Genomic DNA, 14,291 nt, shown 5'->3' with positions numbered 1-14,291 from the left:
CAAACCCCCCCCATCCTCCAATTGTTTGTATTGGTTTAGATTTTTTCTATACATAATATGTGTGTATAAATAAATATTTTGATCAGTTATCTAGTACTTATAGTACAAGCTGTGCTTAGTTTGGAACTAGATGGCGTTGATTTATTTATTATTTTAAAATATATCATTATATCCGGGTAGATGTTAGACCGCGGCGTGATGTAACTATTCTTGTATATACCACGTGGTGAGCAAATCCCGACCGCGTTGCGAGTCACACATGGACCTCCAGAAGGCCACGCGCGTCACCGCCATATAGCATTGACTTCCCTTGCATATACGCATCGTCACGTTTACTAAAAAAGTTTAGGATGATTCATTATTATGCAAAGCAACCAGTACGACACAAGGTTCCGGGTTCAATTCCGGTCGGGTTAATTTATGACAAGAAGTGTTTTAAATTTGATAGCATCAGGACGTTCTCGGTTGTGCCTCCAGGTATTCATTGCCCGATTCCTCACAACACAAGGTATATACTAGATCGAGGATCAGGCAACAGGTGTAATCGTGAGGAACTTATTAATATTTTTTTACTATGGTGTTAACACAAGGGTAAAGCATCTGTAAAAAAAAATATGGCCTGTATAATCTGGATCTGGCCAATTTTCCGGCAGACGCGAGGTGTTAGCAAGCACCTCTTTGGCTGCGAACTCTGCGCCTACGCAATGTCCCTTGCTGTTACCAGCTGTCGTCTTATCCAACTCGCAACATACATCACACATGTGTAATATGCTTAATGTATCCCCCTGAATATAGAGTGTAAGGGTTTAGGAACAGTCTAAAGAGGGAGGGAGACTACTAAAGGGAGATATTTTTTATGAAAAGAAATATACGCTGGTGGTTTACTAGTGATAGATGACAAGTGAATATTAAGTCAGTCGGTCAAGGGGTGACCATTCAATTATAATTCATTAAAAAATCTTATTCCTTAGGAAAGCTCATGCGTGTTTAGTGACGTATACACCATCGCTGACGGTTTTCGCTTCCCCCAGATGGGCTGACGTCTGCTTGCTTGTCGTTTCAGATTCAGAAAAAAACTCTAAATGTACCTATTTATTTCATGCTAGCACTCTTCGAAAAATGATATATATGTTAGTATGAAGCTAATCATTATATCAGCTTATAACTGCCCACTGTTGAACATAAACCTCCCCCTTGGGAAGTTATGCCAGTAGTTGCTACGCTTGGAACGCGGATTGGCAACCGCAGTTAGGCTTTAGAGATCTTTAAAGAGGGACACTGCTGCCCATCCCTCGCTTTCCCTTAGTCGACTCATACGACACCCACGGAAAAGGAAGGGGTGGCCTATTCTATGCCGGAACCATACGGTAGCTAATATGGGACTGTAATTAAATTGGAAGACCAAAAAACCAGGTCACATATACAACGCATCAACAACAACAAAATCGTGGACATATCTTAAAAGAAAATAGAAGATCAAATAAAATTTCTAGTTACGTACAGCTTTTTTGGAGTTGGCGCTGCATTGGCACTCCTTGAGTCCAAGAGTAGCGCACTCCGCGGCGTGACAGCTCCCATCAGCCAGGCAACGCCCGCCCAATCCGCATCGACTATCCGACGTGCAGTTCACACAGGTGCAATCTAGTTCTTGGCTCTTGCAGTCCTATTCAAACAAGTATATTTTGCTCCTAAACGAAAGAAGCGACTTTAGACCTACACAAACTTGTTCAATTTGTTCCTCTAATAAAGTGACTTCTAGTTGCAGTTCTACTTATATTGTACATTTTTGCTTCCTATAAACTTGAAGTTGCAGTCCTACATACACAAGTTTATTTTGTTTTTGTTGAGGAATAACTATCGTGGGTCATACTATATTGTAATTGTTTATATGAATTGTTCTGCTTGCGATACATTCGTGAACCGCGGTCGCATTGATTTTGTATCTAGTCTAGAATTCTCGAATTTTATGTCATTACAGCCGATATAAAAGTTACTTCAATTGTAAACATTCACCAATGAGTGATGTGATGTTTCATGGGCACCTTACATTTTTGTTAGAACTCGAAATAACGTATTTGCATGTAGATTTTGTTTTGTTAAGGGTCATTTATTTCTCTGCAAAAAACTGCAGTTTCAATCGTTATAAACTTAATATGGGAGAAGCATGGGAGTAACCCCTGTTGATTCCGTAAAGAATTATCAGAGTTGGCTCAGATTGGCGACCTAATCACGTAACATGGTAAAAATAATTACTCGAATTAAGAACTTTTTCAGATTTATATCTGACTATACGAGTATGTCCAAAGTACTGAAGGAGTTACGTAGATATGTTATTTCTTTTAACTCGACCATAGATAATAGAATACTGTATTTGACTAGAAGATTTAGACACTAACAATTCCACTGTTAGTGTAGTCTGCGTACTGACAGTTGGCGTTGCAGCACATCCCCTGCGAAGGATGGCACATAGCAGTTGGAGCTACCGAGCAACCCTCTTTATGCCCAGGTCGACCTCGTCGCGGTTCCCTCTGGAAACTATCATGGTTAATTCCAGATGAATTCATCATGATGGGCTAACTGGCCTGTTTTCATTCTCATCTATCACCCTTCACTGGTGCTCCGCCAGCGTATCCCGTTAGCGCAGGCGGGGTTACCATACCATTTTCACCCATCAAAAAAAAAAAAAAACCCTCTTTATGCAATGTGCTGCATGAAAGAAAACGAAAAATAAGTTCATAAGATAAAAATTCAACTAAAAATATATGGGCGTGGACATATTCCATAACTTCTTAGATTTTCTAAGGAGATGTCCTTTTAATATACTTCTGTCCCATTCGTGTTTCTACCGTGAACCAGTTGTATTTGCATGGCTGTGTTTCGGTTTGAAAGGTACAGAGGTATAACACCTTAGCCCTCAGGAATGGCAACGCATGGGCGAAACTGTATATTCTGTTATGCTCATGGTACTGTTCATGTCTATAGGTGATGGTTATTACTTTTTATCAGATGTCGTCTGTCTGTTTGCCATTCTAGTTGAATTCTAGTTGATAATAAGTCTAGTGGGCCATAAAATTCGATTTGACTCGACACTTGTCATAAAGAAAGCCTTGCCTAAGGCTTATACAGGATATTTTGTAAAACTGTTAACAAATCTGTTTTGCCAACTATAGAATAGGTATTGGTGCAGATTACAAAAGTAACAGGAACATTATACCCTTCGACAAACACAAGGGCGCCACCAGCTCTTGGAGTACAACACGGATCGCGTTGGTTGCAGCGAGATGGTAGTCCGCAGTCACACACCTCACCTTCTTCCACTATACCTATGCAGTAAAATCCGATATCATAGTTTTGAACAAGATAAGAGTGCTGGAGGCATGCTACACTAATTTTTCTTGATCAAATTGACCGTAAGGTTCAGGGGACAAGTAAAGTCTCCGGAACCGGCGTATAAATATAAGGAGTTATAAAATTGGATGAAGCTTGAAATGTACTATGTATAAATTGAAGCTTCTGGCATGTGAGTGAGTCACTTTTTTTAAAGCTCTTGAGTATTTTTATATAACAAAAACAGTAAGATGTAAAAATAAACCTTATTTAAATTATCTTAAAACTATTTTAAACGCAATTAAAACCAATACTCTTCTTTATGTTGGTCTTTGTAAATGGAGATTTACTCTAATTGTCCTATAAAGAACCTGAAGTGAAGATTACGCTTCATAAATAAAAAAAAAAACAAATTATATTTTGATAAATTTTAAATAAAACGGAAAAAAATACATTCATGATTTATATGAAAATTAATTAATAATGTGATTCAAATTTGATCCTAATAAAATTTTGTCAAAAGTTAAGGTGCAACTCGAGTTCAAAATTTTATGAAAGAATACTGTATTAGTTTTACCATTCCCGCAGTAAGGTCCATCCTCTTCCGATAGACAGTAACTCATGCTAGTGAGAGTGGCAGCTATCAGCCGTTTGTTACATAACGAGAACTCGAAATTCATCCCGTTGTCTGCTGCAGTGGACTGCGAGCCCATGAGGTAGCCACGGCATTCAGGATTAAGAAAATTGTCGTCGTCGTGTGCACCGAAGCTGTGGCCTAAGAGAAGTACAGGATTTCTAAAAGTATTTGTTTATTTCCATCTAAATAAATTAATGCAAAAAATACTGCACTAAATTGAATGCTTCCCGTGTGGTCCCGGCATATAATAGGCTACCCATTCCTTTCCCATGGGTGTCGTAAGAGGCGACTAAGGGACGGCGAGTGATGGAAAGCAGCGTTCCTTTTAAAACATCTCCAAAGCCTAACTGCGGTTGGAAATCCGCCTGCCAAGCGTGGCAATTACTTCTAAAAATTCTAGCTGGAAATAATATATAACTGCATTTAGTGCAGCTTATACTGAAAATATTTTCTACTAGCTTTTATACGTGACTTCCTCCTAGAAGATTTTTTTGTTGAGCAAAATCCTAATTATATATTCAACTTCACCTGATCACCTGAGTATAATCACGCCGGAACCGTGGTGGTGCCATATTGTCGTTTTCAAACGCCCTAAAGAATTTATCCGGGTCGTCTCTGTCATATGGATCTGCGTGCAGGGTTCGATTACCTGAAGGTTTTAACTCATACCTTGAATTGTATTTGTATTGTATTGTAAATCTTTATTGTACATAATCTACATTGGACATATTAAAAGGATTAATATACAATGGCGGACTTATTCTATAGAAGGATCTCTTGATATTGCAGGATACGGAGGCATACCATCTCAGTCCTCAAGAATGACATTATTTGAGGGATACCATGTTGGTGGGTTCCATGGGGTGTACCATGAGGGTGTTGCGCTGTTGTCTGTACTTTTTGTCAGGTAAGCCGTCAGTTTGAATGAAACATATATACTTGATGGAAGTCGCCTTCTATATATACTTATATAAACATATATACGAGTAAATATGCATATAGATAGATAGATACTCTTTATTGTTTCGTCCAAAAGATTACAATAGTAATACAAACATACATGTATATAACATGTACATATAAATATAAACTACTGAACATAAGCCTCCCCCTTTAGGGGATTTTGCCAGTAGTTGCCAGTTTACGCTCGGCAGGCGGATTGGCAACCGCAGTAAGGCTGTACAGATGTTTTAAGAGAGACTTTGCTGCCCATCCCTCGCCGTCCCTTAGTCAACTTTTATGACATATATATATATATATATATATATATATATATATATATATATATATATATATATATATATATATATATATATATATATATATATATATATATATATATGAAGGGCCTCCATAATCTTAACAGTCTCATTGCAAACACGTGTAGGTATGCAGACATTTGCGAGATTCGAGAGTCACTGCATCGATTAATGAATTTAGATGAAGCGAAAGAGGTGTAAGATCACTATAAATTCTCCGTAACACTGGTGTTGAGACGTGAATTTATTTATTCATTTTATGTTAATTGCGACATAACTTTTTAAACATAGTCTAGTAAATTTATTGTATGACTAGCTGTGACTGGCGAGTTCGTCTGCGTGACCGGGATAAAAAAGTAATGAAATTAAATTATATTTATTTGCTGTTATGTGGTACATAATGGGATAGAATTAATGAGAATAACTAGCTTGCACATTCAGTAAGGCCATTTGGCATGCAAAATTTTTATACATAATTCATAATGTTTTATTTATCTAGTATTGATTTGTTAATTAACAGTTCATCATATTATGAACATTTTATATATTTTTTTTATTATTTCAGCCGTTAATTGTCCACTGTTGGGCATAAGACTTCCCCATAAGGGGAGTTTTGCCAGTAGTTGCCACGCTTGGCAGGCGAATTGGCAACCGCAGTTACGCTTAGGCTTTTAGAGACGTTTCTTACGACACCCATGGGAAAGGTCGGGGCGGCCCATTCTATACCGGGACACACACGGTAGTGTAATTTTAAATTACATAATAATAATAAATATAATAATACATTCGGTATTATTAGTTATATCAAATTACGTGAACATTACATAAATGTAAGACCCCGTAAAAATGGTGGTCATCACCAATGTAACCCTCGGCTGATCCCGCCGACGGATCGTCCACCGGGAATCCATATGCCATGGTGACATCAGCGAGGGAGAAAGCGGCGAAGTCATTTTCGGGGTCAGGATCTAAGAACAAAGCTGTGCGATGCGTTGTGAGCGGGGCGACTCTGGAATAGAGGGGGGAAAAGGATTGTTAGTATTGGGAATTTAATAGCCCCATTACCAGCAATATACCCTATCAGGTCGACCTCCACGCGGTTTTCCCTGGAAACCATCTTGATTATATTTATAAATTCGTCACTTCAGGTCACGAATTGACCCGTTTCATCCTTATTTATCCTATCTCACTGGTGCTCTGGCAGTGTATACCAATAGCGCAGGCGGTGCCATTGCATTATTATCCATAAAAATACCCTGGAGTAGCGAATATATTTTTTATACCATAAATAAGAATTCATCAAGCTATTATGAGAGTTACTGTCGTGTATGGCCATCTGCAACACCACCACCTATAATCTATTTCAATAGAACTTAATAAAAGATGTTACTAAAATTTTATTGAAATTATTATAAGTATCTCTCTCTACATAAATACTAGAGATGAAACGGATAGTAGTTTGGCCGGATACTGGATACCAGATATTCGGCTAACCACGTGGTCGAATAGCCGGATATTCGGCTATGTCAGTGCGAATTGATCGCAATTGTGACTCTTATGGGCACGATTGCGATCAATTCGCACTGACAACTGACAACTTCTTGGTGGGCAGCTAATGCCAAACAATACGCAAATTTAACAAAGTTTGCCAAAATCTATCTTTCTGGACTTTGCAACAGTGTGTACAGCAAAAGACTTTTTTCTGAAGCTGGCCTTATTTACGAAACCGCTTGCTACCTCTCAATGCAGAGAAATTAGTATTTATTTAACATAATTTGCCCTTAGTGCAGTATCAGTATTATTTAATTAATTTTCTTTCTATTACATTCGTTTATTATCGTGTGATTAAAAATTTAAAACTAAAACTAATTATATTTCTTAAATGATACTAAGACTAACTAAATAAAACAAATAATTACTTAATGTTTTTTTTATCCAGATTTTTTTTAATTCGGCAGGATGTCTATCCGGCCGAATAATAGTTATTCGGTATTTGGCCGGATAATATTAAGGCCACCGGATAGGCCGGATACCGGATAGTTACCGGATATCCGTTTCATCTCTAATAAATACATACATAAATATAAATGTATTTATGTATGGATATAATTGTGATTATTTACACATGTTTAAATCTGTTTTTTTTAGGGCGCCACTCACCCAGTAATTCATTATTTCCTTCTACCCAAAAGTTGTCTGGAAGAGATTGAAGAAATAAATAATTACACCAGTCGGTCTAGTTTTCAAGCTACCCTGCGTTAGCTTGAATACTAAACCTTTTATAGATTAATTCAATAAGTAAATCTTTCAATAATCAATACAGACCTATAGGTTTTAATTTCAGACAAAGTAAATATAACTCTCTGCCGAATTTGGCTTGCACAAGCTTATAACCGTACGCGCTGCAAATAGCGTAGCCTTTACGTTCGAAGCTCAAATCTTCTTAACGAGGTATCCCAGGAATCAGTAATAAAATAATAAAGTAGGCCTCATGACAGAAATTTGAATTTAACTAACGCCATAGTAATATTTATTGTCATCGTGACACTTATTCATTCGTACTGATTCATTCAAATTAGGTAATTGCTAAGAAGAACAAGGAAGGAATGATAAAATAATAACTGTAAATCATATAGTTGCCTCCTTTCTTCTTAAGCAAATATAATTAGTAAAAAGAGAATGAAAGATAAACCATCAGTTGCTGTTTTTCTTAATTCATAACATGCCAGTGTAGAGAAAAATGTAAAATTTTAGTTCATTTATATTACTAGATTATATATTTTACACAGTTTATGTAGAAAGTATACAAGCAGGTTGTATTTGAATTTGGTAGGGTTATGCGGCCGAATAACATTTTCTATACACTAGCCTGCTAGGAATTGAGAAAAATAGCAACTGATGGTATATCTTTCATCCTCTTTTTACTAATTATATTTGCATAAGTAGAAAGGAGCTAACTATATGATTTACAGTTTTTATTTTATCATTTCTTCTATGTAATTTCTTGTTCTTAGGGTAATTGTTAATTGTCATAGGTTCTATTCTCTATGGTTAGCTCACTAATTATCTCACTAGTTAATATATTTTTTATCTACGCTCTACAAAGTGTGGGCTAGTCATTAAGATGTAAGCACTGTCTTAGCTCGAATAAAGAACAATATTTGAATCTAGTAAATTAGTATGTATGTCGTATAAGAAACCAATTAGAGTGCATCGAAATAGCGAATTAATTATTATGGGTGCATGGCAAAGTAATTACGCCACGTCTCGTATGTCTGACGAGTGGCGAGTAGTGTACTACCACAGATATTCAAATAATAGAACTGCCTAAAACAATGGCGTTTAATAATAGGACTGTTTGAATGCTATATTAATTACTATTTCGTATGGCTTTGCCCCCGTACATTAGTATATAAAGTATTCTATGTTTTATGTTAATATATAACTGATGGCACCGCCTTGACGATGAAAAAACCAAGATCACTACCACATAATGTTCACTAGATGGTTGATTAAAATTAATTTTTTTAATTCCACTGCCATTAGTATGTGTGCGATTACCAACACTCAAAGATCCACTACTATTATTATTACTAGAAGTTCTTTAACTTTTTATTTTAGCAATTAATCTCCGACCGCCATTCAGTCCACGCACATCTTGCAACACGCGTTTCACCTATAAATGAGACATCTAACTAACTGGTGACATGAACTTTTTTTATTCAACTTAGAATGGCAAACAAACTGACGGCCCACCTGATGGAAAGTGGTAACCGTCACCTATATACATGAGCAGTACCATGGATATAACAGAGTATACTGTTTTGCCCATGATACCCCTCATGCCTTGCCATTCCTGAGGACTCCGCTGTTATTGCTCTGTACCCTGAAAATTCACTGCTATATCTCACCCTTCAAACCAAAACACAGCCATGCAAACACAAATGCTTCACGGTAGAAACAAGAATGGGACAGAGGCACCCAAATAAAGACTTCTGCAAAATAATATCTAATGCGGTAAAATATTAACTATTTACTCCAGTATCGATTTTGTTGCGTTGCGCTTAGACTTCAATATTCCTTTTAGACCTTAGTGTTTGTTTGGATTCTCGGTGTGTCACTTGAACCCCGACGCCTCCGGTTCAAACGAGCTCCTTTCAAGACACAAGACATGTTGGTATTTGTAACCTTCAAATCCTCCAAAAAGAAAAGGTTCTCAAATCGTTTGTTTTTTTTTCTGTAATTATCTTAGGCGATTACGTCTCTAATTCTGGATCTGAATGTTGTTAAATTTGTACTGTGCTATATGAAAGCGACAGTCTTTGCATATGCTAGCATGACGCGTCTTTGTCTTCTAGAATAGCATGGCTATTAACATATAGTATACTCTGTGAAGTCCATAATACTTTCTACATTTAAAAAAAAATGTCTGTCGGTTTTCCTGTCACCTGTCTGTTTGCCATTTCTACCAGTTATTAACTCGACGACTCCCTCAGTTACCGTGAATCATGAAAGTCAACGACTCACAAGGTATCGGTAGCTATTTATAGATTAAGTATTAATGAATTACCTTTAAAAACTATACATCTATAAACACTGCATACACGGAGATACTGTTATGTTGCATTGCGTCATACATACAAACATGGTGCATTATTGTAATTTTAGTTTTTACTCGACTGTTAAAGAAAGGTTGGTGTTTTTAGAGAATGTAAATGGAATGGTAGCCTCTTTTAACACATGATTTTTATGATGGCGGAGTATCAGTGAAGGATAATGGATGAGAATGAAGACAGGTCAATTGGTACATTGTGATAATTTTACTAGAAAATAATCACGAGCGTCGCTAGAATTTTATTTTAAATGGTTGATAATGGAATGGTAACCTCGCCTGCGTTATCGGTATTCACTGACGGGGCACCAGTGAGAGATGATAGGTGAGAATGAAACAGGTCAGTTGGCCCCTAGTGACGAATTCATAAATAATTAATCAAGATGGTTTCCAGGGGGAACCGCGTGGAGGTTGATCTGATAGGATACATTGCTAGCAATGAGGTCGTTAGATCCCCAATACTAACTATACCTTTTTCCCTAGGGTTGCTAACCGCAAGGAGATCTTTGGGGGAAGGGATTTTTAGTAATGAGGAGATTAGTCCCTGTTAATATCAATATACTCTATCAGGATGACTTCCATGCGGTTCCCTCTGGAAACTATCGTGAATAATTTATCGTTGAATTCGTCACGATCATCCTCATCAATCATCCCCTACTGGTGCCCCGCCAGTGTATACCGACAGCACAGGCGGGGTAACCATTCCATTATCATCCATTAAAAAAAAATCGCATGGAGGTCACGCTGTTAGGTTATTGTTGGCAATGGGATCATTGGTAAAAATGACCAATAATAATTTTCCTCCGAGAAGGTTTTTGTTGTATTAATTACTATATGTAATATTGTTTGAAATATAAGTGGCTGTGTTACGCCATTACTTTACTTTATTATGATTCGATTTTAATAATTCTTTTTGCAATTGGCAAAGTTTATGACCATGTGTGTTTTGTATAATTTATTGTTAAATGTATTGTTGTTGTTTGTATAAAAAAAATTTTTTGCAATTGCCAATGTTTATAACCATGTTGGGGCTATATTAATATTGAACTTAATATAACTATTGAAACTATCTGTTTGCTTTGTGGAGCAAATAACTGCGTGTTGCTACACAAAAAAAAACGTCCTTACAGGATCCTTATTTATTTAGTAATATTAAAATTATTACTAATATTATAAATGCTGGTTTGTTTGTCGTTCACAGCACCTTATCGACTTAACCAATCACTGTGAAATTTATTATTACATAGGTTTATTTATTATATGAAATGAAGAAGGACTGATTCTACTATTTAATTCGTTCACATATCCCAATCACGCAAACTGAAAACTGAGTCGCGGTTAAAATCTAGTTTCAAATACTTTCAATTTAATGACTAGGAAATATTACGTTAATTTCAATAGGATTTCAATCACATAACGAGGAACATTGCATGATTGAGGTCCCTTTTTTTTTTAATGAACAAAATGTATTGAAGTTACATATAAATTCACAATCTCATATTACCTACTTATTCGTACATGTTAATATAATATCCGTGTGTATAAAGCATTAGGCTATAAATAACTAAAAATGAAAAAGTCTCGCGTGCAGAGTGCCACGAGAAACAGCCTGGGCATCTTAAATAGGGTTGTACATGGGTTACATTGATTGGAACAACTAAGTTTATTGTACGCTAATTTTTATCCGCAATTTGTGATATGTGGTTATTGGAAGTAGGTAATAACTTCTAGTATGGTGTATTAATATAAAATATAATATGTACACTCGATTTTAAGTTATACAACTGTAAAAACCACAACTAATTTGGTGCAATAGTTAAAATAATAATAATAAAATGTTTTAATTTCTATTGCTATTATTAAGCTCGCTTGTATTAATTTTTTATAAATATATCCTAAATCATCTAGTTACAATTTTTTTATATTAGTTTTATTACTTTATTTTATTTCTTAAATTAATTTTATTACTTGATGTAATTGACAGTATGCCGCATGTCGTGGCGGCCTTTAATTGAGGCAGCATTTTATAATGTAACCTTATTATCATGTATTTTACGTAGATATAAATGTATGCTTTGTTGATAGTTCTTAAATAAATAAATGTGACAATTAAGATGAGAGATTTCAATAGATTTGTTTCTAAAACAAGGAGTATTTGTTTAATATTTTATTTTCGCCATGTGGTTTCGGCACAGAATGGCGTAACTCTTTCTTTCCCGTAGGTATCGTAAGAGGCGACTAAGGGAACCTTTATGGTAGAGGAATGGGTAATAGCATTCGACCAAAACCTAACTGCGGGGGAGAGGGAAAAGAGATTGTTAATAATGGGGTGTAACTGAGCTAGCAATACACTCCATCAGGTCGACCTTCACGCTATTCCTCCTGGAAACTGTCGTGGTTAATTCTAGTGAAATTCGTAACGATGGACTAACTCACCTGCTTTCATTGTCATCTATCATCCCTCACTGGTGCCCCGCCAGTGTGTACAGATAGCGCAGGATAGATTATCATTCTATTATCACCTATTAAAAAAAACCTAATTGCGGTTGCTAACTCGCTTGCCAAACGTGGCAATTACTAGCAAAACCTCTCCTATAGGGGGAGGTCTATGATCAGCAGTGGACAGTTAACGATTAATACGATAATTTAATTTTAATATAGTTTCAAATAATTATTAAATATACTAACTTCTTATGATAGGCAACCCTATATGTTGTAATAAATTATGGTGGACGCTACCAGTAACTCTATACCTCAGACAAGTCTTGATGAGGTTCAAAGAAACGGTACCTTCACTATATAGGTTTGACCATAGCTTTGACCATAGACTTTTTAATTTTATAAGCTTTGGTTTTTTCTTCTAATTTTGTCACAAATACTATTTAAATTTGATGTTCTTATTGTGTTTTAAATTGGTATTTATTTACATAAAAGGAAACAGTTTTATATTAAAATAAGTAGTTACTTAACAATTTACTTATCAGCATCTTCAATTTAAGCTAGGGTAGGCAGACAGGATCATGTTACGTAGGTAGGTAGGTAGTCAAATCTAAGCTTAAGGTAGGCCAAAAGAACTTTTTGGTAGGGCCAAAGCCATAATTGACTTCGGAAAAGCGAATCTGTCTAATTTTCTTGGGGCCTTTCATTTTAAGGCATTGAGGTATTTCTTTTAAGGTAGGGCATTGCCCCTCAATTGCCCTCACCCCCCCCCCAGCCCCGCTACGACCATGTACGTAGGTAAATCTCTAAAGTGTACTTATGTAACAGAGCCTATTAACTAAAATGAAAACTTAATATGGCGGGAAAAGCTCAAAGATTTTTTTTAATATTCTTCAATTTATTAAGTACCTATTATGTCTGTATTTCTGTATGTAGGCAACTTAAGAGAAACTTTCAAAAGTACTTCAATAAATTAAAAAGTGATCTCTGTTGACTAATAAGCACTTGATTTAAAGCTGACACTCTTGGTTATTTTTGTTTCGAATCTTCGATTCGAAAAGTATTTGATTTATGAGTAATTCTGAATACAGTATTTTTTACATTGTAGATTTTTTCTGATTGTATACATAAGTGTAGTCACAGAAATTGGATCTTAAAACAACTTTTTTAATTTATGAAATATTTTTTTTTATAATTCACTTATAATTTAAATTTGTGCTTATATCTATATTTAAATATTATCATAATATTTTATACCTTAGTTTAAAATTAGGTATTATAACGAGTGTGTATAGTGTATTTTATTATGTATATGTATTACAGGAAGAAATTGTATTTCATTGAAATATTTCAGAACTTTCTTTTTTTTTATTTTAAGGGTCTTTGCCTTCCTTAGCTATATCAACCCTATCATATCCTGAACTGATTTCAGAACAGATAAGGTTTTATCCACTTTGCCTAATCACGAAAAGAGAGGAATTAATGGGCATCAATAATTTATAGAGATCTCTGAAAAGGATGTATAATTAAAATTTTTCCCCGTTAATTTTTAGTTAGATAACAAGTTTAATTAATGTTAGCGATTTGTACACGCTGCTTCCTATTTTTTTAAAACGAAAGATTTGGTCGAAAATAATCCTCAAAAGAATAGATCTATACGGTGCGATTTATAATAATAAATAATTTATATCTACTGACAGACAAATAAGATATGCCTACTGTTATCTTTAAAAGACATAATGGTCATCGGAAAAACAGTATTTGATTGTATTCACTAAAATGTAAAATATATTATCAAAAAATTTCAACAGTCACGTTCAAAATAAAATTCGTATGAGAAATTATTTGTTGCGTATTTTTAAATTTCTATAAGTACCAATACATCATTTCCACATGTGTGTATTAGCTAAATATATTTTGTACAATATTATAAAACAATTAATTCGCTTATCGAACTGTATGTGCGTTAGTTATACGTACTTATAACCTAGTACAGTATGGAGAATGGTACGCACTA

The 14,291-nt window shown here is 35.3% G+C and overlaps 1 pseudogene; it reads right to left on the bottom strand.

The window, feature by feature from the left end:
• Positions 1–86: 86 nt before the first annotated feature.
• On the bottom strand, positions 87–12,281 carry LOC113511235 (uncharacterized; annotated as a pseudogene).
• Between the last annotated feature and the right edge of the window lie 2,010 nt (positions 12,282–14,291).

Source organism: Galleria mellonella, unplaced genomic scaffold (genome assembly GCF_026898425.1).
Source record: "Galleria mellonella isolate WM207_F2 unplaced genomic scaffold, CSIRO_AGI_GalMel_v1 utg133, whole genome shotgun sequence".
Lineage (NCBI taxonomy): Eukaryota > Metazoa > Arthropoda > Insecta > Lepidoptera > Pyralidae > Galleria > Galleria mellonella.
This window is presented reverse-complemented; position numbering and strand designations above follow the sequence as displayed.